Source organism: Schistocerca cancellata, chromosome 2, assembly GCF_023864275.1.
Source record: "Schistocerca cancellata isolate TAMUIC-IGC-003103 chromosome 2, iqSchCanc2.1, whole genome shotgun sequence".
NCBI lineage: Eukaryota > Metazoa > Arthropoda > Insecta > Orthoptera > Acrididae > Schistocerca > Schistocerca cancellata.
Window position 1 is genome coordinate 381,250,769 of NC_064627.1, and position 24,871 is coordinate 381,275,639.

The following is a 24,871-nucleotide window of genomic DNA, read 5'->3' on the forward strand; positions in this document are numbered from 1 at the left end:
TGTTGAATGTAAGCATCATCGATCACTGAACCAAGCACCTAAGAGAATAAAGTCAATGTGCAACAGCAGCTCTTGAAGAACGTGATGCCTCATCTGACTATGTCTACAATGTGTGGCCAAACAAAGTAGAAATCCAACAGGGTTTTAGTCAGGAGTTAGGGTCATTTTAAAGTGAAAATAATGCAGATGATCTCTCTAAAAGATGCAAGGTCTGTTATGATCATGGTCCAAATGGAGACTCGTGTTTTCAGTGTTGTACAGTAACTGTTCATGTGGACAAATGTTTCATGGTGTACCACAAAGAAATAAACTGTGTGTGAATATGCGTGATTCTACAAGGGCATAAAACAAGTATATTTGTTCATATTTGTAAACCAGCAAGAATGTAAGAAGCAACCACAACTCAAATGACAGCTGAACAGGTCTACAAAGTTGTTTACAGCAATGATTAAGTCATATGTAAACACAGCAGGAAATGGAGGGAAGCAGCAGGTTTGCTGCCTAGGAATGTGGGAGGTGGGAGGGAGGGGTGCCACGTGCACAGGCTTGGCATGTGACACAGGTAGCAGAGCTAGTGTGCTGCAGTGCACAATGTAGGTGATGTGGATATTTTGTTTGTGTGTGTGTGTGTGTGTGTGTGTGTGTGTGTGTGTGTGTGTCTCCTTTACTCCTGAAGTATTTACATTCTGCAAGAACTTCCCTTACTCAGCTTAAGTCTGAATGAAAGAAGTTTCAAACCAGCTGTAATGATCTTCACATCAGTAGTAATAGTCATACATGAATGACGCATGGTAGGAAAAATTCCTTGGAATCCAGCAAGGTAACAAGTTAAAATGGAGCTTACACGTGGATAAACTAATCAAGAAGCTCAGTTCAGTGAGTTTTCTCTTGGAAGCATCTTCCACTGCGTTGACCTGAAGACAGGGGTGTCAGCTTATTTTACATATTTTCACTCCCTGTCATCTTAAGGAATTACCTTCTGAGGCAGCATACTTCAAGTAAATAAAGTATTTTGTTCAGAAAAAACGAACAGTAAGAATACTGTGTAAAGCAGATAATCATACATCTTACAGAAGCCTTTTTAAATGATCTTGGAATTTTTTTACTCACTTCCCAATACATTTAGTGCTTAATGATTTTTGTTGCTCATAATAAAAATCAGTTTCAATTAAACTGTGATACACACTCACTATACAAGACACAAAAATAATTTTCATGTAGACTTCGCCTATTTTTGTATAAAGTTTCAGAGTGGAGTTATTTTGATGTTAAAATATTCAACAAGAGCACATCTAACATAAAGCAAGACATTGGAAACTCCTCCCAATCTAAAAAAACAGACCCCATATGTTACTCTTACTACAATTTATCTGAATATATTGATTCAAGAATTGGAAAGCTCTCTTAGCAACATGTCAAGTGAACAACAACAATAGCAGCTTCCCTACTAATTTAATAAACTAAATTTAGATTGCGTAAGTGTGAATACAATTAAGTAGTATTATAATAGTCTACTGTTAATACAGTGTACAGGTTGAGTTTCTATAAAACGTTTGTCTTCTGTTAATGTATATCTTGACTCGTTCCACCTCCCTGAAAGTTCTACAGTGTGGTGTCACCGCCAGACACCACACTTGCTAGGTGGTAGCTTTTAAATTGGCCGTGGTCCGCTAGTATACGACGGACCCGCGTGTCGCCACTGTCAGTGATGGCAGACCGAGCGCCGCCACACGGCAGGTCTAGTGAGACTTCCTAGCACTCGCCCAGTTGTACAGCCGACGTTGCTAGCCATGGTTCACTGGGAATTACGCTCTCATTTGCCGAGACGATAGTTAGCATAGCCTTCAGCTACGTCAATTGCTACGACCTAGCAAGGCGCCATTAATCTTTTGCTGGTTATCTTATACAGCCTGTACCGTCAGACCTATGTTCTCCAATTATGGAATAAAGTTAAGTATTCTACCAGTTACCTCCTGTTTGCTAGTCTTATTTCTCTGACCTGCGAGTTTGCGTGAGCTTTAACAGCGTGCATTTCGGCCTCCTCAAGAGAGACGGTGTTGGCACTTATGTCAACACCTCATTGGCGACAAGGATGGGATATGTACTCAATGCCCAAGGCATACATCCCAGTCCAGAGCACCTCCATGCCATACAAGACTTGCCTTCGCCGCAGAATTTGAAGCAACTACAGAGTGTGCTGGGTAAAATAAATTATTACCATCGCTATATCCCCCATGCCTCTTCCATTTCAGCTCCGCTTCATCGCTTACGCCGTAAAGGTGTTCCGTTCGTCTGGACGACGGAATGCGAACGCGCCTTTCGCCAGTTGAAATCGGCGTTGCTTTCCAATACTTGCCTTACGCCATTCGATCCCCGGAAACCCCTTTTGTTGATGGTAGATGCATCGGATTTCGGGATCGGAGCTGTGCTTGCGCACAAAGATGGTTCGCATGATCGCCCTATTGCCTTTGCCTCCAAATTCCTCTTGTCAGCGCAAAGAAATTATTCACAGATCGAGAAAGAAGCTTTGGCTCTCGTATTTGGTGTTACAAAGTTTCACGATTTCTTGTATGGTCGTCACTTTACCATCATCACAGACCACAAACCTTTGACATCGCTTTTTCATCCGTACAAGCCTCCGTACAGCGCAGAAATTCATTCGCTGGTCTATTTTCCTCTCGCAGTACCGCTACGATATCTTGTATCGGTCCACTGCTAAGCACGGAAACGCCGATGCATTGTCCTGTTTGCCTGTTGCTGAGGATAGAGCATTCGATTCTTCTGAACTAGCTTGCATGTTCATTGATGCGGAAACCGATGACGTGGTCGAATCGTTTCCGATTGATTTTCGTCGTGTAGCTACAGCTACAACAGCCGACCCTGTCCTTGCTACCATTTTGCGTTTTGTTGCTACGCAATAGCCCTTGTCAAAGTCACGGATCGAGGATCCGTTGGTTCGCTGATTTTTTGCTCACAAGGAGAGACTTTTTGTACGACGTGGCGTTTTGTTGTTGCGTTCTGATAATGATCAGTCCAGGGTCATGGTCCCACGTTCATTACAGTCCTCTGTCTTAAGGCTTCTCCACCAAGGACATTGGGGTATAGTGAGAACGAAACAACTTGCTCGTCAGCACTGTACTTGGTTCGGAATTGATGTTGCGATTACACATATGTGCTCTTCTTGCATGGCGTGTGCCGAACAACAATCCGCACCACCGCGGAAATTCTTTGCATGGCCAAAAGCCACTTCCCCTTGGCAACGCTTACACATCGATTTTGCTGGTCCCTTCTGGAATGCTCGATGGTTGGTTCTGGTCGATTCATTCAGTACTTTTCCTTTTGTTGTCCGGATGTCTTCCACGACGTCTTCTGCCACCATCCAAGCGTTATCCGCTATCTTTTGCATTGAAGGTCTTCCGCAGACTATTGTTTCCGACAATGGCCCACAATTCATGTCCGCAGAATTTCAGTCAGTCTGCAAGGCCAATGGTATTCAACATCTGACATCCGCGCTGTTTTCGTCTCAGTCAAACGGTGCCGCTGAGCGATTGGTGCGGACTTTCAAGTCACAGATATTGAAGTTAAAAGAGTTGCATTCTCGGGATGACGCGTTATTGCTCTTTTTGTCCTCGTGTATCGCTCTCAGCCCCGAGATAGTCGCTCGCCGGCTGAGCTGCTTCACGGTCGCTCTCATCGAACCTTGATGTCTTTGCTGCATCCGCCGCATCAGGTTCCTGTGCAGCGGCAGACACTTGCTTTGGCCCCAGGCGACGTTGTATACTTTCGCAACTATCGCGGTTCACGGCGTTGGCTCGCAGGGCGCATTCTTCACTGCCTCGGCCGCGCTATGTATCTGGTTTTGGGGGCCTCTGGTGAGGTGCGTCGGCATCTCAATCAGCTGCGCCTCTGTCATCGCCCGGGTTCTGCCGCTCCCCGTCTGCTTTCAGCGACGGTGCCGTCCGGTCAGCGCCCTGGGGACCCATCTACTGGCTCGCCTCATCCCCAGGTGTTACCGACGATGCCTTCCATTTTGCCCCATGGCGTCGCGCCGCCGCCGCCTGCAGTGGACACGTCGCTGCAACCACCGGGCGCCTCCCTGGGTCTCGCGCCGCCAATTGCTTCCTGTGACCAGTTGTCCTCCGCCATGGAACTCTTGCCCGCTCCGGACCATCTGTCGTCTTCACCAGTCGGGTGCTCCAACTCGATGGAGGTCAACCCTTCGGCCCCTCCTGACTATCTACGGGCGCATACACCTCATGTTGGCGTGCACCCTGGACTAGGTTTTCAGGCGTTTCCTAGCTCCCCTCGTCCGAATGGCCGGGTGCGGGTGGCACAGCCTCGCCTGTTGTTAGGCTCCCCACCTCGTCGCATACGTCAACATGGGGTCCTCCCCACGGCGGGCGGAAGCCTTATAACACCACCGTTCGCGAATTTGCTGGGGAGGAATGTGGTGTCACCACCAGACACCACACTTGCTAGGTGGTAGCTTTTAAATTGGCCGTGGTCCGCTAGTATACGACGGACCCGCGTGTCGCCACTGTCAGTGATGGCAGACCGAGCGCCACCACACGGCAGGTCTAGTGAGACTTCCTAGCACTCGCCCAGTTGTACAGCCGACGTTGCTAGCCATGGTTCACTGAGAATTACGCTCTCATTTGTCGAGATGATAGTTAGCATAGCCTTTAGCTACGTCAATTGCTACAACCTAGCAAGGCGCCATTTATCTTTTGCTGGTTATCTTATACAGCCTGTACCGTCAGACCTATGTTCTCCAATTATGGAATAAAGTTAAGTATTCTACCAGTTACCTCCTGTTTGCTAGTCTTATTTCTCTGACCTGTGAGTTTGCGTGAGCTTTAACAGCGTGCATTTCGGCCTCCTCAAGAAACACGGTGTTGGCACTTATATCAACACCTCATACAGAATGCAATGTATGAATGAATATAAAAATATTCTCAAAAATTTTCTTAAGTAATTCCATTTTACATATGGCAATCTAAGTCCTTAGTGGAAAAACAACAACAACAACAACAACAACAACAACAACAACAACAGCGTTAATAATAATAATAAGAAGAAGAAGAAGAAGAAGAAGAAAGGAAGAAGCGAATGTAACAACTCACCATACAGCTGAGGTGTTGAGTCGTCAATAGGTACGTACACAAGACAGAGAATTTTGATGCGCTTTCAGACAAATCCTTCATCAGAATTAATAGAATTCACATGCGCATGCACAGCACAGCAACATTCAAATTTTTGTTTATGAGCTTGTTAACATCTCAACTGTATAACGAGTTGCTACCTTCATTCCTTCCTTTGTTCGTTTCCATCCAAGTCAATTCTGGCAGTTTTTATGTAATCTTAAAACCAAAACGTACTCGATACTATACTGCATTGCATATTCGAAGATGCACCAAAGCAAATTAATAAAAGCCTAGATCATCATCATGCATAGCAGAGTATACAAAAATATAGGTCACACAAACTCATTATATCATGAATGAAGGTGCAGAGGGCAAACAAACAAATGTGAACAAACTGCTGTTGAAAGAGCAGATACATAATATCACTGACAACTGATCTCAAATTTAACAAGACCTAGGAGACGACACACACACACACACACACACACACACACACACACACACACACACACACACAGAGCAGCTGACATAATGGATTCGCATTTGGATTTAGTACTCAAGTCCAACCCTTCAAGATTTAGGTTTTCTGTGATTTCCTTAAACCATTATGTTTTGATGGCTCCTTTGATAAGGCAACATCTGATTTTCTTCCCCATTCTTGTACATGGGACATTATGGCATCTGCTTTCTGCCTCCTAAATACTCCTTATTTACACTTGTAAGCAGCAAACTGATTGTTCACTTTTAAACAGTAACTAGAGCAAGAAGGTTTATCAGTGAGTTACATCATGGTGGGTGACCAACTACGTGCAATGGTAAGCAAAGTTGTGGTGACACTAACTCTCCACTTATCTTCACAGTTACTCAACTACAGGAATATGTTATTAGAATAAAGGCCAAATAGTATAAAGTTAGATAGTAAGACATAGTGGAAATCAGTAAGGTATGGCTAATGCCACCAGCACAAAGAGAAAGGGAGGAGGGGAAAGAGCAAATGGGTCATACTAGGACTGAGAAAATGTTGAAGGTGTAAGGTTGTGGTGGTGGTGGTTAGTGTTTAACGTCCTATCGACAACGGGGTCATTAGAGACGGAGCGCAGGCTTGGGTTAGGGAAGGATTGAGAAGGAAATCGGCCGTGCCCTTTGAAAGGAACCATCCCGGCATTTGCCTGAAACGATTTAGGGAAATCACGGAAAACCTAAAGCAGGATGGCTGGAGACGGGATTGAACCGTCGTCCTCCCGAATGCGAGTCCACGAAGGTGTAAGGGTTACCACTCTAAATAAAGAGCTGATCATAGGTGAAGAGAGAAAAAAAATATTGTGAAGTGGCATCATCAAGAGAAGAGATTGACTTGCAATCCTTTTTTGCAACACTTGAGAGACAGAGATCATAATTATGTTTTATCACTGTTGTTTTATTGCTTCTATTTGAATATTCAATTGACAGTGATAAAATGTAACTATGATCTCTATCTCTAAAGTGTTCCAGAACGGATTCTCCAATATGATGAAGATTGAGATCTCCACAAAGCTAAATATGCCATATAATTACTTCAGTTAGTGGATATCAGTCATGCTGATGGACAAAGATCACGCCAGAATGAAAAGTATTCATGAAATGTGCCATGTTAACTACTGCATGTCATGCCTTAGCACAATTAGTTACAAAAATATTTCAAATTAAAACACAATCCACCCCTCTGGAGGTAGTTAACTTCCCATTGCAACTCCGATCCCTCTACATTCACTGACACTAGGCTTTTAATAGCAAAATATTTTTGTGAGCTGTTTTTCACCCTACTTGTGTGTCCTAGTTTTGTCAGTTATCTGATACTGAAGGTGTTTACTTTTTCTGACTGTTTCGTACCTTTGCCCACAATATATAAACTATGACTGAGAAATCTCATCTCCTTTGCTCCTACATGGGTTTTATCTATTTTGACCACAACCAGTGTTTTACTTCCATGTAGAAATCCATACATACAAAAAAAAAAAAAACTAAAATGTCGTTTTTCCCCTTAGATATTACATCTAGTTGTTTTACTGTTTGGGGTTTATAGTTTCATACTGTGATATCTGGAAGCTAGAAATTTGTTTCACTAACATATTATCACACACATACATACTTAGATCAAAATAAAAAAGTGATTTAAAGTTGAGCATAAGAGATGGCGATGTCAGTGTGCACAAAATTTAACTCCAGCAGCAACAGTTCAGCATTTCTGTTCTGAATACATTCACCTAGTACACATTAATATACAGTGTTCGATTTACTTAGCAGGTGGTCATGGACTTATCACTTTTCTGCACACTCTCATAGCTATTTCAGAAAATTTTGCTGTGTAAAATAAACAAATGGCACACAGAAACAATGCAAACAATGAAAATGAACCACAATTGTTATGCCATCAGCGGCAAGTGTTGTGTGGAACTTGTGTGGCACTCACACATAAGGTAACAGAGTGAAACGACAATGGTGAACAGAATAGAGAATCATTCTATGATTAGTTGTTGTGTTAACTGTCTTGTAAACAATTAGCTGTCATTCTGATCAAGGTGTAGGACACACTGCCCAAAATGGACTGTTTTTTGAAAACTATTTTCATTGCACAACTTACAAACAGCTTTGATTGTTCTGGTTTACTGATTCTAAGTGAGTGAAGAACAAATTTTTCTGGTATTTGATCTACACGGGTATGCACATTTCACTAAGAAAGGAAGATAGATTATAATCTCCTCTGACTCCTCTACAGCTGAAAGGTCATCAACATCAATCAATATTACTGATGTAGGTTCACCCATATTTGTATTTCATTTTGAATAACAAACTTTTTTCCATGCCCAGGGATTCATTTACATGTACAATTAATGGGGCTGCATCCCTGTTAACATAATGGTTTGCACATATTTGCTCCCAAATAGAATTTAACCAATCACTATTTATTTTAATTTTGTTGTCCAATGCCCAACTACTCTTTATAAACTTTTTTAGCTGCCCACAAACATGAGAATCTACCACAAGACTTTTGTGTTTAGTTGTCAACAATCTTTTCGACAAGTCTTTCCTTAACTGGCAATAATTTTGTGTTTCACTTTTCCACATTAATATTTTATGGCTCCAGGAGCCTACAGTTATTCAACCTCTGTGCAGGCCTCATTCAAATCCGTCTTTCATATTACATTTTTAGGTGCACACTTCTCTGTTTCTAAGATGAATTAACTTAACAAACAATGAATTGGCACTAAAATATACCAGATACTACATTCTCAATGAACCTATTGCAGCTCGTATCAAGAGGACCTTCCAACAACAGTCTATGTTCTCCAGTTTCTCCTCTGAAATCTACTCTGCAAACCACCAAGAGGTGCATGGTAGTGGGTCCACCCCATTGTACCAGTTATTAGGGTTTCTTCCCGTTCCATTCACACATGGAGTATAGGAAGAATGATTGTCTGAATGCCTCTGTGCAATGATTATTCTAATCTTATCCTCATGAGCCCTATATGAGCAACACGTAAGGGGTTGTACTATATTCCTTAAGTCATCATTTATAGTCAGCTCTTGAAACTGACTTAATAGACTTTCTCAGGATACTTTATATATATATTATTAACAGTCTACCAGTTTAGTTCCTTCAGTTATCTCTTGGCACTCTCCCACAGATCAAATAAACATGTGGCCATTCGAGCTGCCCTTCTCTGTAAACATTCAATATCCTGTATTAGTCCTATCTGGTACGGGTCCCATACACTTGAGCAATATTCTACAAAAGGTTGCATGAGTATTTCATAACCAATCTCTTTTGTAGACTGACTGTAGTTCCCCAGTATTCTACCAATACACATAAGTCTACCACATGCATTACCCACAACTGAGCCTATGTGATCGAATCCGTTTCATATCTCGACAAAGTGTAGCACCAAGACATTTGTATAAGTTGACCGACTCCAATAGTGACTCACTGATATTATAGTCACAGCATTTTTTCTTTCTTTCTTTCTTTTCTTTTTTTTTGAAGTGCACAATTTTACAATTCTGAATATGTACAGAAAGTTGACATTCTTCGCTCCACTTTGAAATCTTCGTATATTTATGCAGTTTCTTTCAGACAGTACTTCATCATGGATAACTACATCATCTGTAAAAAGTCTGAGGTTACTACTAATATCATCAGCAAGGTCACTGGTATACAACATGACCATCAAGGGTCCTAAAAACACTTCTCGGGGGCACCTGAAGTTACATCTATATCTGACGACGTCTCTCCGTTCAGGATAACATGCTATGTCCTTCCTGCCAAAAAGTATTCAATACAGTCACAAATTTCACTTGATGCCCCGAGTCAAATGCTTTTCCGAAATCAAGAAATACTGCATCTACCCGACTGCTCGACAGAAAGCTTTCCGTATGCCATGTGAGAAAAGTGTTAGTTGGGTTTGACATGATTGATGGTTTTGAAATCCATGCTCGTTAGCACTGAGGTGGTCATTTTGTTCAAGATAGCTCAATATGTTTGAGCTCAGAATATGTTCTAAGATTCCGCAACAAATCAGTGTCAAGGATACTGGATGGTAGTTTTGTGGATCACTTCTAGAGGGTGTCCAGGAAGTAAATATCAATTTTGCGCCATCTTGCCATATGATGATGGGCAGCCATGATTTTTTGTTATCTGTGTTCCTTCCCATTAGCATCCTGATAGCTTTTGTGTGGTGAAGATTAAAAGTCATCACAAAAACAGTCGAAGTCCCAGGCAACCATTTGTGAATTGCGTGTGACACTCTGACGTAAAGCTGCCGCTCCAACTGACAGTTGAGTTGAGTTCAGTTCAGGAGTTGTTCCGGAAGTTAGAGACAATGGGTTCTGTTTCAAACATTAAGGAAAAAGGGCAACTGCATTCTGTTCAAACACAAGAAAACATTGCTCTCGTGCTTGATAATGTAACCATAAGTCCCAGAAAATCAGTTCACCAATGAGCTCAGCAATTGAATTTAACCCCAAGTTCACTGCATGAAATCCTTCCAAAAGATCTGAAAGTGCATGGATACAAGATTCAATTTCGCAAGAGCTGAAACCTACAGATCATGGAAACAGATATTGACTTGCTCAATGGGCCTTGGCTCAACAAGAGGAGAACAAGAACTTCACAAAGAGAAGGGTCATTCCATGTCAGTTCACTAATTCTACAATCTGTGGAACACTCGTGTACAAAGTATTAGCTTCCCCGCCAATTAGTTCCAGAATTATGACTTGTGAAAGAAGGTGGCGTGACCCGGAAATTGCTACCCGCATCTGGCAATCTATCTTCAGACCCAACTACAGGTCTTAATAACTTTGGAACTATTCCGCACAGTCCAGTGACATTTTAATAACCCAGTAACATCCACTTAGAGAACACACTCTATGACTCAAAACACCAACAACATATTTCTGAGGGAAAATAAAAAATTCCAAAATGTGATTAAAAAAATGTAATATGTTAAAAGGTACATATTGTAGGTGTCCCCTATGCCAAATATAATTCACTCAAAAAGGGTATAATTTTTTTTTTGGTAAGCTTAATGTGATCTAAACACACACACACACACACACACACACACACACACACACACACACACACACACCTCATCATGCCCATATCAGTCACAAAAACTGTGTTACATGCACATGAAAATACAAAAATTTGAAAAATTACCAGAAAAACATGGATTTTCTAAGTGTGGTAACACAAAAGGGACAAGTGGTATCCAAGCCAAATTTTAAACACTGCATAAGTAGTGCATAATATAATATGTGGCAAAATTTCAACTTGTTATTGCAAGACATTTGTGCACAATGGAAGTTGACAGATGTATTTGGTGATGTGGCCATTTTTCCACAACACAATTTTGTAAAAACATACCATAAACTGTTCTGCATCTTCTTATCCTCTCTCACAACTGTTTAATCACTAAGCAACAACATATAGACAGATTAACACAACTTATCATTAATGTTTACTGCACCTTAACTGCTAAAAACCAGTCGATTGTGCTCCGAACAGAAGTTCTCCCACACTTCAGCTACTGTACTCTGTACATTGGGTGGCAAATTGTACTGTCTTCCTGACACTGTGGTAGAAACTGGAACTGACTTAAAAATATGTTCAAAAGGTATCCAACACCTGTCTGCCAAACGTGGCCAATGAAACGATCTTGCTGGTCCTGCTGGTGCCATGAAGTTCACAAATACATCACCTTCTGCTTTACAGCACTCTGTAACACATCCTAAGTACCATTTGTCATCATAAACAGCAATAACATAGCAACCTGGTTGTATGTTGCTGCTTTTGCTTCTGAATCCTGAGTCAGACACACTGTGAAGACACATGCTGTGCATGAACCTATAGTTATAACCAGACAGTCTGCTCATCTGCACATTGTCAGAGTCCGCTGGAGAGAAGTGATGATGGCTCCTTGTGCCTGCAACAGTTTTAATGTTTTCTAGTCTGCTTTTTAGCAACTCTTCGACTGATTTCAAAACATAGAATGATTGTATGCCAGAGATATTTTTCTGTACCCAGGTAAATAATTGCAGTGGTGTTAGAATGTGACCTTTTGTAGGGTGCTGCAGACTAGCTCATGATGCCATGCGCTTAATGGTAGCACCAATACCATCACATACGTTTTTACCATGACTTGTTGCGAAAAAGTTCCATTCTGCGTGAATCTGAAAGTCATGGTAATGCATGCATAAATTTTTGAGATTTTTACAGTTTTTGTACTGACTAGTTCCTCCATCACTGAAGTATTTCGCAAAATGTATGTGAGGCAGCTTGCTTTTCACATATGCCATGACAGTGTGAATGTGGGAATGAACTGCAATGGCGTCATGAATTAAACAGTCACTAAAAACGCACAGGTTCATGACAGACACATCACCTGACTCACCTCTATATTAAATCGCAAATGGCTGGCGAGTTTCTTGACTGTTGTCCCAATGATATCCTTGGATGGCATCTTGAACTATAAATGCATAATTTTCAGAAAAGTCTAGTATTACTATAATTTCATCTTGTTTCAAATTATCCTTACAAAACTGGAGATAAGCCGATTGTGCTGTTGCTGTGAAGCTGGGTGTGGTCAGTTTGTCCATTTTTTGACAACACATTTCAACAAAATCTTCCACTGTACTTTGCTTTGTTTCAAGACTTGTGTGATCCATGTGTGCCCATTGTTTATAAGAAACAAGTTCATTGTCATCCATAAGGAGTTGACCATACAGTTTGTTATTCATGTGTTCTGCAAGATTTGCCTTACCAGGACACTTTTCACACCTGTGTATCACGCACTGGTAGGAACTGATGTCAGACACTAACAGCTTCATTGCACCTTTGTAATCCAGACCAGAATCCTTTATAGCAGCAAACATCAGCTTAGCATTTTGATGGGTCTCACATACACAAACATTGTGTGTGCCCCTTGCACTTACAGGCACAACCCATTTTGGCTGAAGATTGAAAAAAGATGAGAAACCTACTTTGGTATTGAGATACTTTTCCTTGTATTCTACATAGTTCTGATATGTTGCATAGCAACGGTCTTTTTTGCATCTGTACACGTACATTTCCCATTTTCACCGTTACATAGTCTTTTTCCTAGGCATTATTCGGCTGTAGTCATTATTTTCATAAAATTCCGACACTAGCACCTTTATTTCTGAACTCAATTGCTTACATGTAGAAACATTGAATTCATTCATAGTGTAGTCAATAGACCAGGTGGAAGGTGCAAGGGTAAGAATAGCAACTTTTTTCTGGCGTGAGGATATGGCACTTTTTTTCCAAATCATGCACAATTTTGTCCAAATCAGAGCATATCTGGCACGATTTCTGTTCCTTTGGAGCAGATAGTTCTTCCTGTTCCACCATTAGTGTGTCAGCTATTTTGTGTTTGAATTCCATTTGAGCTTCTTGTAGTTTTCTTCTACCATATCCCAACTTTGTGTGTCAAGTCCCATGCACTGATTCACTTTCAATACTGATTTTATATCAATTTCTTCGAGGCTACACTTCACTCTCTTCTTATGAATCCGAAATGGATCAAAACAACGTCTTTGTAGGAAAGAATACTTTATCCAGAAACACTTTCATATGATGATAAACACTGTACTTCTTGTGCCCACAGGGTGTATCCCGGATCTCCATAGCAACAAATCTTGGTCTGATTCATCCAGATCATATGGTACAAAGTGAATGCCATATTTTGTTCCATATGTTGTTTTACGGCATTCAGATGCTTGTGCTCTACCAATACTGAACTTGTTTGAACAAAAGCACCACTAGTACACTCTTCTGGCTCCATACCGACTTTCCACAGCAGTACTGACCAGTCTGAACTACAATCTTAAAAACATTAGTAACCTGTAATTGTTGCTTGTTTCCTTTGTTGTTACTGCCTAACAATGACTCATTCTGTCCCTGAAAACTACCATTGTTTAACTTTCTGTTGCCTAATGGTTCCCAACAATTGCTGCAGCTTTATCTGAAACAAGCTGTCTACTATTACTTGCTAAATCGTGTCAAAAGAAACGTAACCAAACATCTCTGTCAACTTTTATTGTGCACAAATGCCTAGCAATAACAAGTTGAAATTTTGCCACATATTATATTATGGTCTACTTATGCGGTGTTTGAAATTTGGCTTGGATATCACTTGTGCCTTTTGTGCTACCACACTTAGAAAATCCATGTTTTTCTGGTAATTTTTCAAATTTTTGCATTTTCATGTGCATGTAACTCTGTGTGACTGATATGGGCAAGATGAGTTCTGTGTGTGTTTAGGCCACATTAAGCTTACCACAAAAAAATTTATACCCTTTTTGAGTGAAATATATTTGGCATAGAGGGCACCTACAATATGTACCCTGTAACATATTACATTTTTTTAATCACATTTTGGAATTTTTTATTTTCCCTCAGAAATATGTTGGTGTTTTGATTCATAGTGTGTGTTCTCTAAGTGGATGTTACTGGGTTGTAAAAATGTCACTGGACTGTGCGGAATAGTTCCAAAGTTATTACGACCTGTAGTTGGGTCTGACGATAGATGCCAGATGTGGGTTGCAATTTCCAGGTCACGCCACCTTCTTTCACAAGCCAGAATTCTGGAACTAATTGGCAGGGGAACTTAAAATTTTGTACACGAGTGTTCCACACTTGGTAGCATTGGTGTGCTAAATTTCAGCCAAATCTGAGACTATCAGCTGGAACATTTTCTCAAATTGGTTGAATTGACAATGAATGACCCCGAACCATTTTCTCAGATGAGGCCCACTTCCACCTCAGTGGGTATGTCAATAAGCAGAACTGCAAAATTTGGGGTAACTAAAATCTGCGAGTGACGGTGGAAGATGAGATGTGGCCACAAAGCAGGCCTGTGTTGTGTGGTTTCTGGACAGGGGGAGTGATCAGCCCACACTCTTTTTGAAAATGATGAAGGAGCTGCCGTAACTTTGAATGGCAACTGTCACAAAGCACGCTATCTGATTGGTTTTTCCCTCTTATTGACAAAAATAACGATTTTTGGTTTCAACAAGGTAGTGAGACATTTCACACACCCCGTGAAACGATTGCTCTGCTGAATGAAAAGTTTCCTCAAAAAATTCCCTCTTTGTGTGGCAACCAGGAACGGCCTGCCATGTCATGCGATCTTAGGCCTTGTGATTTATTTTTTTTTTTTTTTTAATTTTTATTTCTGTGTGGATTTGTGAAACAAAAATGTATCTGAACAAACCACAAACAATCACTAATAATGATTTCAGCTGTTTCTCAACTCCACTGACACTAATACTTAATTCACTCATCTTTTCAGTGGCGTGGGGATTAATTTGCGGCAATTCTCCTGGGTTTTCCTTTGTAAAGAAACATTTGAAAATGGAATTAAGCATTTCAGCTTTTGCTTTTGCTACCCTCAATTTTAGTTCTTGTCTCATTCACTCGGGACTGGACACTAACTTTCCTGTCAGAAACCACCTTTACATATGACCAGAATTTCTTTGTGTTTTGTGAAAGATCATCTGACAATATTCTGCTACAGTAATCACTGAAGGCTTCATGCATTGCTCTCTTGACAGCCAAATGCATTTCATTCAGCATATCTCTATCTGTAGCCCTACACTCTGTTTTACATCTATTATGCAGTAATCTCCGTTTCTTTAGAAGTTTCAGTACAATGAGCCGGCCAGAGTGGCCGAGTGGTTCTAGGCGCTACAGTCTGGAACTGCGCGACCGCTACGGTCGCAGGTTCGAATCCTGCCTCGGGCATGGATGTGTGTGATGTCCTTAGGTTAGTTAGGTTTAAGTAGTTCTAAGTTCTAGGGGACTGACGACCTCAGAAGTTGAGTCCCATAGTGCTCAGAGCCATTTGAACCATTTCAGTACAGTGAGTGTTTACCATGGAGGGTCCCTCCGCTTATGAACTATCCTGCTGGATACATATCTACCCAGAGCGTGGTCAACTACTCTTTTAAACTTGAGCCATAGTTCTTCTGTATTCTCCTAACCTGTGCTGAAAGTTTCAAGTTCCTCATCGAGGTACACAGTATTGTTTTATTTATATATTTAAAATCTAGTTTACTGAACATATAGATCTTTCTGCTTGTTTTATTTGTCCTTTATACTTTGATAATCACTGTTGCCACAACCCCGTCATGGTCACTGACACCAGTTTCAAAGTGGACAGCCTCGAAGAGGTCAAGTCTATTTGTTGCCGTTAGATCCAATGTGCTTACGTCGCGAGTGGGGTTCATAACTATCTGTTCTAGGTGGTTTTCAGAGAAAGCATTTAGTAATGCTTCACAAGATGTCTCATCATGCCCACCACTAACAAAACTGTAATTTTCCTGATTAGTAGTTCGATGATTAGTCTCCACTGAGGATTACAGTATTATTGGGGAACTGACGTACTAGTGAACTGAGGTTTTCTCTAAAGTTTTCAATTACATCAAGAGAGGAGTTTGCTTGGTTGGTTTGTGGGATTAAAGGGACCAGACTGCGATGGTCATCGGTCCCTTTTTCCAAATACTAAAAACACCCACAGAGAATAAAAACGAGGAACAGAATAGATCACAGACAACACAGAACAAGAGAGACTTAGACAAAGACCAGACAAGACAAACTAAAATCACACAGATGTGTGACGGTGGTTGGCCGACCATAGAAACAAAAAAGGAAAAGCCAACCACCGAGAAACGCATTAAAAACTCAGATTAAAATCGTAGGCCAATGGCCAGAATCAACACAAAAGAACATAACAAACACTCAGAGTAAACAATAAAAACCCCCTGCCCGAATAAAACTTAAAAGTAAGCCAACCATAACAGGGTCATCAGATAAAAGGGCAGGGAGCGTATCAGGCAGCGCAAATGTCTACCTGATCACAGCTAAAAGGGGGCAGGCCAACAAAATGTGGGCCACTGTCAAAGCCGCCCCGCAGTGACATAGAGGAGGGTCCTCCTGGCGCAGTAAATAACTGTGTGTCAGCCGGGAGTGGCCAATGCGGAGCCGACAAAGGACGACTGAGTCCCTGCGGTTGGCTCGCATGGATGACCGCCACACAGTCGTCGTCTCCTTAATGGCACGAAGTTTATTGGGCGTGATCCGACGGCGCCATTCAGCGTCCCAAAGCGCAAAAACTTTTCAGCGGAGGACTGCCCGCAAATCAGTCTCTGGGAGGCCAACATCCAGAGATGGTTGTCTTGGGGCCTCTTTCGCCAGGTGGTCAACATGTTCATTGCCCGGGATACCGACATGACCGGGGGTCCACACAAAGACCACAGAGCGGCCGCAACAGGCGAGAGTATGCAGGGACTCTTGGATAGCCATCACCAGACGAGAACGAGGGAAACACTGGTCGAGAGCTCGTAAACCGCTCAGGGAATCTCTACAGATAATGAAGGACTCACCTGAGCAGGAGCGGATATACTCTAGAGCACGAAAGATGGCGACCAGCTCAGCAGTGTAAACGCTGCAGCCATCCTGCAAGGAATGGTCCCCTAGAGTTAGCGCATACCCGACACGACCAGCAACCATCGAAACGTCAGTGTAAACAATGCCAGAGCCCTGATATGTGGCCAGGATGGAATAAAAGCGGCGGCGGAAGGCCTCTGGAGGGACTGAGTCCTTCGGGCCCTGTGCCAAGTCAAGCCGAAGGCAAGGGCGAGGTACACACCATGGGGGTGTACGCAGAGGTGCCCGGAAAGGAGGTGGAACAGGGAAAAACCCAAGCCCGGAGAGAAGCTCCTTGACGCGTACGGCGATCGGGCAACCCGACCGGGGCCGACGTTCTGGCAGATGAACGACTGACTGCGGGAACAGGACACGGTAATTTGGATGCCCGGGCAAGCTAAAAACACGGGCAGCATAAAAACCAGTAATTGTTTTCGTCGGAATCGCAGTGGAAGGACACCTGCCTCCACTAGTGTGCTGTCCACAGGGCTGGTGCGGAAAACACCAGTAGCAAGGCGTATCCCGCTGTGGAGAATTGGGTCCAACACCCGCAACGCAGATGGGGATGCTGAGCCATAAGCCACGCTCCCATAATCCAGACGGGACTGGATTAACGCCTGGTAGAGCCGTAACAGGGTAGATCGGTCGGTGCCCCAGCGGGTGTGGCTCAAGCATCTTAGAGCGTTTAGATGCCGCCAACACGCCTGTTTAAGCTGCCAGATATGAGGCAGCCGAGTCAACCGGGCATCGAAAACCACCCCCAAAAACCTGTGTGATTCCACCACTGAAAGAAATTCGCCGGCAAGATAAAGCCGCGGCTCCGGGTGGACAGTACGTCACCGGCAGAAATGCATAACGCAGGTCTTGGCTGCCGAAAACTGGAACCCATGAGCTACAGCCCCAAGACTGCGCCTTGCGGATAGCGCCCTGTAGCTGACGTCCAACAGCTGCAATGCCAGTAGAGCTGTAGTAAAGGCAGAAATCGTCAGCATACAGGGAAGCGGAGACAGAATTTCCCACGGCCGCAGCGAGCCCGTTAATGGCTACTAAAAACAGGCAGACACTTAAAACAGAACCCTGTGGCACACCGGTCTCCTGGACGTGGGAGGAACTATATGAGGCCGCGACTTGCATGTGGAAGGTACGATATGACAGAAAATTTCTGATAAATATCGGCAGAGGGCCCCGAAGACCCCATCCATGAAGCGTAGAAAGGATGTGATGACGCCATGTCGTATTGTACGCCTTCCGCATGTCGAAAAAGACAGCGACCAGGTGCTGACGGCGGGCAAAGACAATACGGATGGCCGACTCCAGGCTCACCAGATTGTCGGCGGCGGAGCGGCCTTTACGGAACCCACCCTGAGACGGAGCCAGAAGGCCCCGAGACTCCAGTACCCAATTCAAGCGCCAGCTCACCATCCGTTCGAGAAGCTTGCAAAGTAGGTTGGTGAGGCTAATGGGGCGGTAGCTGTCCACCTCCGAAGGGCTCTTGCCTGGTTTCAAAACGGGGATGACAATGCTTTCCCGCCATTGGGACGGAAACTCACCCTCGACCCAGAGACGGTTGTAAAGGTCGAGGAGACGTCGCTGGCAGTCCACTGAAAGGTGTCTCAGCATCTGACAGTGGATGCCATCTGGCCCAGGAGCGGTATCAGGGCAAGCGGCTAGGGCACTGCGAAATTCCCACTCACTGAATGGAGCATTGTATGATTCTGGGTGGTGGGTGTGAAACGAAAGGCTCCGACGTTCCATCCGCTCTTTAATGGAGTGGAAGGCCTGGGGGTAAGTCGCAGAAGCGGTTCTCATAGCAAAATGCTCGGCTAAGCGGTTTGCAATGACGTCGGAGTCAGTACAAACTGCTCCATTCAGTGAGAGCGCAGGGACGCTGACAGGGGTCCGATAGCCGTAGACGCGTCGAATCTTGGCCCAGACCTGCGATGGAGTGACATGGAGGCCAATGGTGGACACATACCGCTCCCAGCACTCCTTCTTGCCTTGGCGGATAAGGAGGCGGGCCCGCGCAGGCAGCCGTTTGAAGGCGATAAGGTGGTCTATGGAGGGATGTCGCTTGTGACGCTGGAGCGCCCGCCGGCGATCTTTAAATGCTTCAGCGATCTCAAGCGACCACCAAGGCACAGCCCTCCGCCGAGGGGACCCAGAAGAACGGGGAATGGCAGATTCGGCGGCAGTAACGATGCCGGTGGTGACCGATTGAACCACCGCATCAATGTCAACACTAGAGAGAGGCTCAATAGCGGAGGTAGAGGAAAACAAGTCCCAATCAGCCTTATTCATAGCCCATCTGCTGGGGTGCCCAGAAGAGTGACATGGTGGCAGTGACAGAAGGATCGGAAAGTGGTCACTGCCACACAAATCATCATGCACACTCCATTGGACAGACGGTAAGAGGCGAGAGCTACAGATCGAAAGGTCGATGGCGGAGTACGTGCCATGCACCATGCTGAAGTGCGTGAAGGAACCATCATTTAGAAGTGAAAGATCGAGCTGTGCCAATAAATGCTCAATGGTGGTGCCTCGACCTGTTGCCAGTGACCCACCCCACAGAGGGTTATGGGCGTTGAAGTCGCCCAGTAATAAGAAAGGTGGTGGCAATTGGGCTATCAGTGCAGCCAGGACATGCAGCACGACATCACCATCCGCTGGAAGGTAAAGACTGCAGACGGTAATAGCCTACGGCGTCCACACCCTAACAGTGACAGCCTCTAAAGCTGTTTGTAGAGGGACAGACTCGCTGTGAAGAGAGTTAAGGACATAGATGCAGACGCCACCAGACACCCTTTTATAAGCTGCTCGGTTCTTATAATAACCCCGATAGCCACGGAGGGCGTGCGTGCGCATTGCTGGAAACCAAGTTTCCTGCAGAGCAATGCTGAGGAAAGGATGAAGGCTGATAAGTTGGCGGAGCTCAGCTAGATGGTGGAAGAAACCGCTGCAGTTCCACTGGAGGATGGTGTTGTCCATGGCTGAGAAAGGCGTGACGGGACTGGGAAGGCAGATTACGCCGCTGGGTCACCTGCTGCCTCTGATTGAGCACCTGTGCTAGTGCTATCCATGGCGTCTGAGGGGCGAGATCGAGGTCCTCAGCGGACGCAAGAATCTCCACCTCATCCTCAGACGCAGAGTTGGAAGGTTGCGGTGGGACAAGTGCCACCGCAATGTCAGGATGCTTGGGAGCCTTTTTCTTCAACTGCTTTGCACACTGTGCCTTTGGAGGGTCTGGCTGGGAGGGCCCCACTGAGTCAGTCTCAGGGACGGACGACGACCGTGAAGTCCTATGACCAGCGACCGGTTGCTGTTTCAAAAATTTGCGGGTGTCCGCTTTGGCACTGGGCAAAGCTGGGGATGGGAGGGCCCCAAGGGACCCCTTCCTGGCTAGAATAGCCGAAGAAGTCTCACGCTTCTCCGGCTGGGAAGGGGGAACGAATGTCCCCGATGGTTTGGGTGGTGTTGCTCATGAAGTAGGCGGAGCAGGAGCAACAGAGGGGGGAAGTGCCCCCAACAACCATGGGGGCCGGTTCATTCTGACATAGCTGAGAGGCAACAGTACACGACGACACGGGAGAGGATCGTACCGGTGTTGCAGCAGCGGCATAGGTGGATGTCATGGGCACTGGATGTAGTCGCTCATATTTCCGCCTTGCTTCGGTGTAGGTCAGGCGGTCCAGAGTCTTATATTCCATTATCCTCCTTTCTTTCTGGAAGATCCTACAGTCCGGTGAGCAGGGGGAATGGTGTTCTCCGCAGTTAACACAGACAGGAGGCGGGGCACATGGAGTATCGGGATGGGAAGGACGGCCACAATCTCGACAGGTACAGCGAGATGACATGTGCCCGAACTTCCAGGATTTAAAACACCTCATCGGAGGAGGGATATATGGCTTCACATCAAAACGGTAAACCATCACCCTAACCTTTTCGGGAAAGACATCACCCTCGAAGGCCAAGATGAAGGCACCGGTGGCTGCCTGATTATCCCTCGGACCCCAATGGACGTGCCGGACGAAGTGAACACCTCGTCGTTCGAGGTTGGCGCGTAATTCATCGTCAGACTGCAGAAGAAGATCCCTGTGGAATATAATACCCTGGACCATGTTGAGACTCTTATGCGGCATGATACTAACTGAAACATCCCCCAACTTGTCACAATTGAGCAACATCTGTGACTGGGCAGAGGATGGCGTTTTGATGAGCACAGAACCAGAGCGCATTTTGGACAAGCCCTCCACCTCCCCGAACTTGTCCTCTAAATGCTCCACAAAAAACTGGGGCTTGGTCGACATAAACGATTCTCAATCAACCCGCGTACACACGAGGTACCGGGGTGAATATTCTCCACTGCCTTCTTTAGCAAGACGTTCCTCCCATGGAGTGGCTAGGGAGGGAAATGATCTCTGATCAAATTTCTTCCCGTTGAGGTTAGACCTCGATCACTTAGAGACTGCTGGTGGAGGCCCACCAACGAGAGATGATGTACCACGCTTCATTGCGGGTCATCCGCCCTGATGCCACCCACTCCGACCAGGGGCTCTCCCCACGGGCGCCATCCAGCCGCAGCAAAGACCACCTGGCAGGATGGCCTTTGCTGGGAGTCCCGATGCCCCAGAGGGATAGGCATCTTCTCCTCGGCATGTGTGGGGAGGTAGCAGCTCAGGCATCAGCAGTGCGATCCCTGTGTAGTCAGGGGGCTACCACCAAGAGGGTACGTGACAACCCCACCACAACGGACAAGATGGAAGAGCATAATGGAGGGAATGTATGCTACCCGGAACACACTGCAGCCAATGTGGCTGGAAGCTTGATGGAAGCCCAAGTCCATGACAATATCGGGTGTGCCAGATCTTAGGGCAAGATGGATATATAATACACCATGTAAGATGTCCTTCCCCAAATGGTACGCACTAACAGAAAATTTTGAAAGATAGTGGTCAAACCCCTTCGGGGACCAACACATTAAGGCCGAAACGTTTGAGACTCCTTTTAGTCGCCTCTTACGACAGGCAGGAATGCCGCGGGCCTATTCTCACCCCCGAACCTGCAGGGGGGCGAGTTTGCTGGACAATAGAAGGATTAAATTACTATTTTATGCCCAGCCCTGATACTCAGTCTTGCCCAAACAATCTCACATGGAGCTTCAACTTCTATCTCTGTGGATCTGAGTTTCTCGTCTACTGTGCAAATAAACTACCCCTATTTCCCATTTGCCTATCCTTTTGATCTATACTCAATGTTTGCCCAAAAATCTCACTGCTATCAATTTCAGGTTTCAACCAGCTTTCTGTAACTGGTATTTTGTGAGATTCACTGCTTTTCATGAGTGCTTCAAACTCTGACACTTTGTTGTGAATGCTTTGGCAGTTGACTATTAGGATTTTAAATCTCTCACCTCTGGGAGAGTAAATTGCATGTACACTAATTTATCATAATACTGTTTCTGGAGAAAGCTAAATATTTTTATTAAATAATTACCTGGAATGACTGCTGGATGAAAAAAGAAGTTGTTTGGTCACATAATACAGGTATATGAGATAAAAGTTATAACTGTTAAAGGAGGAGAGTATATTACATAAGGAAAGCTACAAGATATTTTATTGTCAAGAAGAAATGGGGAGTGAGTGATCCAGAAAAAGAGAAGAAGGGAAACTATAGTTTACCTTCTTGTCAACTACAAGATTATTATAGATGGAGCATAAGCTGGGATTAGGAAATGAATTTGGCCATACCCTTTCAAATGACCCCTCTTGGTATTAACTGTATGATCTGTATGATATTTAGGAAAATCAGAGTAACCCTAAATCTGGATGGCAAAACACAGGGAGGGGGAGGGGGAGGTGGGGGTGCTGAACTGATAACCTCTCGAGTAAGTCCAGTGTCTTATCACAGTGCCATCTTGGTCGATGATGGGGGTGAGGGGAAGGGGAAAGAAGAGGAGGGAGAGTGGGGACACAGGGATGGAGCCAGAGTATGAGATCGGTCTAATAAAAAATACAAGATAATTGAACACAAAATGATACACTAGCAACACTACCAGATTAAGTCAAGGAAAAAGGAGGCACTTTCATACACACATCCTGTTGGCTAACCATGAGATGTGCATGCCTTGTTGAGGTCACAGTACACTTCATTTAAGAATGTGTTCTGCAGGCAGATGGATAGATTAACAGTGGACATGTGCACCACAGCAAAGTAAAATTGTCAGAGTCACAGGCATGGGAGGTGGAATAGGGTTTGAACATCAACTTTGTAAATTTCCTGTAAACAAGGATCTAACATGATCTTCCATTAAGAACTTAAAAGTCTCTCCACCAAATATGTACTCTATCGCATATGAGTACATGATGTATGTCCCACCTACTACACTGCAAAAGCACTGAGAGATTCCAGCAGTATTCCCAAAATCTTTTCACAGGTTTACCATTCATATCATTACGACATAACTCGTATTTTGTACAAATAATGCTTCCAAAACATTACAAACAAGACATCAATTAAGCAGGAAGTAAAAATAAAATATACGATGAACCCAAACTCCACTGACATAATTTTGGAAGTGGTTGTGGGGTCTTTTTCCGAGTACTTTGGTGTAAGAGAGCCATGTTCTATGCTGGGTCATATCACAGCAATAACGAAATTATGATTTATTCAAACTGTTACCCCAATTACGTTTGTTTCTATGAAAATAACTTCACAATAGTGAAAAATTCTGTAATACGCAATCACCAAAACATACAGCACAAGTAATGAAACAACTCTAGGGCATAACACGTATGCTTATCACGTTGTTTTTCGTCTGTTCAGCCAGTGTACTGTACAGACTGAAAAAAGTGCAGTACTGTTCAAAATCCCAATTAGCATGACCGCAACAAGATGTACTGTGATGCATCATCAACAGTATTACACACTCCAGAATTTCAAGAGTTTGGTTACTGTATATCACTGTAAACATATAGCTAACAATGAATGCAGCTGGATGGTGAAGGGTAAAGTGGGCATTACTGCTGTCAACAGGAAGTACCTTTAAGTGAATGGAACAAGTTTTGTTTTTACACAAGACATTCAGTACATACCAATGATAATTGCACTGTTGTGCAAACATTTTTGTCCAGTATTGATACAAATGGGGGTAAGAAATCAAAACACGATGCAATTACTCTGTAAAAAGCACTGAACAATCTCTGAAATTTTGTCAGCAGAGTTTGGGTTCACCATACATAGTAAGGTTAGGTTCCTGTCATCTACAAGCATTTTGTTTTTGCATTCAGTTTCAAAAGTAATCGTGTAAGTTATCAAAAGAATCATTACAAAGAGATACTGATTGTGTATACTGGTAACATAAAATACTTTGTAGAACAAATCTAAAGTTTAGTTTCACAGTCATGTCATGTCATAAATAAGGAAGGAAAATTGCATCTAGTCTTAGCATTAGGTTCTTTTACTGTCTATTGTACTCTCATTTCTTTAACTTATTTCCATAATCTTTCTTTCCAACTAGAATTATACCTAATTAGTCTGTAACAACATGCACTTCCCCTAAATAACACATTCTGCAGTGCATTTAACAGAATTTTGTTTTGAAATAAGACTCTCATTAATCAACCCCAGTATTTTGAACATCAATGCACTGCCTTCGCTGTGTGTCTACTTGACAGTTTGCTCTGAGACATTTATACTTTTTATTGCCAATTATTCTGACTCTTATATGTTTTAACTGCTATCTTTA

At 43.8% G+C, this 24,871-nt stretch overlaps 1 protein-coding gene across 4 annotated transcripts in view; it reads right to left on the reverse strand.

The window, feature by feature from the left end:
* Positions 1-24,871, reverse strand: part of LOC126161782 (uncharacterized) — a 207,371-nt gene that overhangs the window by 46,117 nt on the left and 136,383 nt on the right. The window lies entirely within an intron of this gene.